A 4,832-nucleotide genomic window follows, 5' to 3' on the forward strand; every position below is an offset into this window, starting at 1 on the left:
ATATGGGAGAGCAATATGTTTCTCTTAGAGTAGGTGAAGGTGTTGAGAACTTCTTGCTAACATTTATTTATGCTAAATGTACAATGTCTGATCGGCACATATTGTGGGATGAACACAATGCCAGACTCTGGGCTTAGACCCGAGTATTTTTGTTGGTGACTTTTACATAATACAAAATGATTCAGAGAGATGTAGGGGTAGGCCTCAACCACTTGGAGCCATGGAGGATTTTAATAACTGGATTCAATAGGGAGGTTTGATTGAAATGGCTTCAAAGGGGAGTGTTTTCTCTTGGTGTAATGGGCAACATGGCCTTGCTCGTTCTTGAGCACGGTTGGACCGTGTTCTGATTGATGCCTCTTTTCTCTCGATGTTTCCTAATGCTACCTGTTCTTACTTGCCACGATCTACTTTGGATCATGCTCTTATGTTTCTTGAGCTAAAGGAGGACCTTTTCTCTTATGGCCCAACACCTTTTCGGTTCTAACAGATGTGGGTGGAACATCACAATTTTCTGGAGTGTATTTAGCATGCTTGGGCATCTCAATCGAGTGGTTCAACCATTCAGAATTTGATAATGAAGCTAAAATAGACTAAGGTTGTTTTGTGGGATTGGAATAAAAGGGTTTTCGGCCATACGTTGGACCGGATTGCTACTCTTAATAATCGGGTTGAGGAGCTTGAATTACAGCTTCAAATAAACTGGGAAGAGGATCTTGACCGAGAGCTTCAGGTGACCAATTCAGATCTGACAATTTGGGGGCGTCGGGAAGAAATTCGATTGGCTCAAATGGCCAAGATAAAATGGGCGGTGGCTGGTGATCGGAATTCCAAATTTTTGCATGCTTGCTTAGCCATTAAAAGGCATAAAAGGGTGCTTGAGATGCGTTCGAATGACATGGTTTATGTGTCCCCGGAGTCCATCCACCAAGGTGCAATTGATTATTTTTCATCTTTTCTCCAGGGTGATCTGTCGGTTGAGAATCCGAATCTTAAGGGACTTATAAATCCGGTTATCTTTGTGGAGGAGAATGCCTCCCTTATTTGTGTGCCTTCTTTGGAGGAGGTTTTTGATGCTTTGTCCTCAATTTCAATTAACAGTGCTCCTGGTCCTGACAGTTTTGGCTCTGGATTTTATAAGAGTTGATGGGAGGTGGTTAAAAATGATTTGTGGAATGCAATGCTGGAATTCTTTGCTTCCAAGTCCCTTCCAAAAATTTTTACAGCTTCGTATTTGGTGCTAATCCCAAAGGTGGATTCTCCAACAGGTTTTGATAAGTTCAACCTCATTAGCCTTTGCTCGATTTTTTTATAAATTTTGCTCCAAGATAATTGTGAATCGCTTAACTAGTCTCTTGCCTTGTTTGGTTTCTTTGGAACAAGAAGCCTTTATTCTGGGTCGGAGTATTATTGAGAATATTAGCCTCATGCAGGAAATGGTTCATTCTATCAATAAAAGGAAGCACGACGACAACATCATGTTAAAAGTAGACATGGCTAAAGCATATGATCGCATGGATTGTAATTTTCTGATAAGGTCATACTGAGCTTTGGTTTCTCGCCCCAATTCTGTGATCTGATTTTCTTTTGTATTTCTAGTTCCTGGTATTCTGTTATGATGAATGGGACAATAAAAGGCTTCTTCCAGGGAGGCCATGGCTTTCAACAAAGTGATCCTCTATCTCCTTATTTATTTATTATTCAGCAAGAGATCTTTTCACGGTTGATCCACCGAAGTGTGGCTGAGAATAGATTTGGGCACTTTTATCAGGCCCAAGGTACGCCTATCATTTCTTATTTAATGTATGCTGATGATATAGTTATTTTCTCTAATGGGAGTCAAAGATCGGCTCGGGTGCTTCTAAGTATTTTAGACCAATATGGAAGATGGTCGGGCCAGGCTATTAATAAATAGAAGTCCACCCTGTATTGCTGAAATAAAGTCCCCCCTACTCGCAAGCGACGTCTTCTTCGTAGCACGGGTTTCATGGAGGGGCACTTCCCTTTTCAATATCTTGGTGTACCCATTATCCTGGGTGGTCTCAAGCTTTTAGACCTTGAAGGCATGGTGAATAAAGTGAGACAAAAACTCAGTGGTTGGAAAATGCAACTCTTATCTTCTGGAGGGAAACTAGTTTTATTACGTAATGTCATATCTAGTATGGCCCTTCACCTTTTTGTTGTTTTACAGGTCCCTCAAGCAATTATCAGCAAGATCCATCAGATGATGAGCTCTTTCTTTTGGGGCGAAGCTAATGGGAAAGATAAAAAGAAATGGGTGGCTTGGAAACATATCTGTAGGCCTGTGGCTGAAGGAGGTCTTGGGTTCAGGCATCTCCAGGACACTCAGACAGCTTTGCACATGAGGTTTGCTTGAATCTTTTACAAGGTAACTCTCTCTGGGCAAACTTTTTTAAGGCTAAATATGTGGGTTCGAAACCTTGGGTCCTTATTGATGTTGATAAAGGTTCGAGATTTTGGAGAATGGTTGCTCGCTGTGTTCCTTTGATATTGAATAATTATAAATGGAGAGTTAGAGAAGGAGATATTTTTTTCTGGTATGATAAATGGAGGGACAGTGGTCCTTTGAGTAATAACTTGCCTGTTGTGGGTCAGCCTTTGCTAAAAATTAAAGAGTGTCGACTGTCAGACAGTTGGGATGTGAATCTTCTAGAGAATTTGGTTGGCCTGGAGAATGTTGATGGTATTTTAGCCTCTTTATCTGGGCAAAACTCGGGTAAGGATGTTCTTGTCTGGACCCCCTTAGAGACAGATATGTTTTCTACAAAATCTGCATGGCATTGTATTAGAGTCAAAGGTTCCTTGCTTGATTGGTATTCTTGGATTTGGCATAAAAATCTTCCCCTAAAATTGTCTATTCAATTTTGGAAGGCTTGGCACAGGGCTTTGAGTGTGAATGACAGATTGCGCCGTATTGGCATTCCTATTGTTTTCAAATGTGATTGCTATATTGCAGGTCATTATGAAGACATTAATCATATTCTCATTGAGGGAGATTTTCCTAAAAAATATGGTCTTTTTTCGGCAATCTCTTTGGACTACCGATGGTTAGCAATTGGAAACTTCATGTCTCATCTTGGTTCCAGCGTGCTCAGTCCAATTCTCAGGTGGATGTTATTATTGGCCTGCAACCTATCATTATTACTTGGAGACTTTGAAGAAGACGATGTCTAGCTCGAATGGAGGGCACATTGGAATCTCATCAAGTTGTTGTCAAATCTATTTGTATTTGGATTGGTTATCTCTATCAGGCGATTGATAATTTTTATAGTTTGTCCCGGTAAGATGGCATGATTCTTTAGGCCTTACGAATCAAACCTGCTCCAGTAAAAGAAAGGCGATGTAAAGTAGTCAAGTGGCGTAAACCTCCATCAGGGTGGTTTAAATTGAATACGAAAGATAGTAGCCTGGGGAACCCAGGTTCTAGCGGTATTGGTAGAGTTATTCACAATGATCAAGGGCAGCTTGTGCAACCATTCGCCTCTCCTATTGGTTTTGGCTCAAATAATAAAGTGGAGCTTCTTGCACTCCTTAATGGCTTGCGGTTATGCAAATCTCTTCATATTTTTAATGTTATTGTTGAGGTTGATTCGTTGGTGATTATTTCTTGGTGGAATAGAGGGCAATGTGGGGTTTGGTACCTGGAGGATTATTGGGAAGAGATTGTTAGTATGACTCAAGCTATTAATTGTCGTCTTCAACATGTGTTGTGCGAAGGGAATAAGGTGGCAGATTGGTTGGCCAAGGATGGCCTCAATGGTGTTGACTTGGTCTACACAAATAATTCTATACTGCCTCGGGCCCTTAGAGGCTTGTTTCATTTGGATTTATCTGGTCTTCCCTCCTTAAGATGTCGTTAATTTTGTTATTTTAGTTTCTTTGGTTTTACTGTATAGGCCTGTTTAGTTTGTTTATTTGCATTATGTTTGTTGGTCTGTATTTGGGAGGCTTTTATTGGCATATCTGTAATCTCTCAGATGCCTTGCTTGTAACTACAGTATTCCTCTGCCACAAGTGATGGCTTATTAATAAACTTGGGACGGGGCCGCTATGTGTAAAGCTACCGGCTCTTTGATAAATAAATAAAAAAAAAGGGGGGGAAGGAATCGTACTTCTAATGTTTCTAAACCATGTCTAACAACGAAGATAGATTGTAAGGCGAAGATTAACGCAGCTTTGGCTAATGAGGTCTTATGTATAATTATAGTTGAGAATACACACAACTATGGGCTAAGTCCACGAATGACAAGGATCTTTAGATGTAATAGAGGTATTGATGATTTTGTAAAGAGGTAGGTAGACATCAACAACAAGGCAGACATTAGTATGGCTAAAAGTTTCAATAGGGCAAAGCATGTGTGTGTACGCATGAGAGGTACAAAGAACTGAAGTTGCTCTATTTAACTAGTGTCCTCTCCAGTGTGCAACTTGTTTGTGCTTTATCAGTTAGGAAAGTAATTTTTTGTGTAATTAAGCAAAGAAAAAAGCAATTATAAAAAAACACATTGGTTAGCTTTTTTTAAGATTGATTCCAAGAATTTGTCAGTCTCTGGTCAAGTCTCAACTCATTGATTGTCGACATAGGTAGATTTGAGAATCTTCTATTTATCGAAAAAGATGCGTGAAATTATATTGACAAGACTCGACCCCCTTAGACTTGGTAAATGAGGTGCTAATGTACTTCAGGGATATTTTGAGAGAATGTAATATAAGAATGATGTGTTCTGATGGATGTAGATGACGATGAAAGATTATATAATATTTTTTGGGGTTGATACACGTAGCAGAGCAACATATGGGTATTTTGGAGT

This window comes from Juglans regia, chromosome 13, assembly GCF_001411555.2.
Source record: "Juglans regia cultivar Chandler chromosome 13, Walnut 2.0, whole genome shotgun sequence".
Lineage (NCBI taxonomy): Eukaryota > Viridiplantae > Streptophyta > Magnoliopsida > Fagales > Juglandaceae > Juglans > Juglans regia.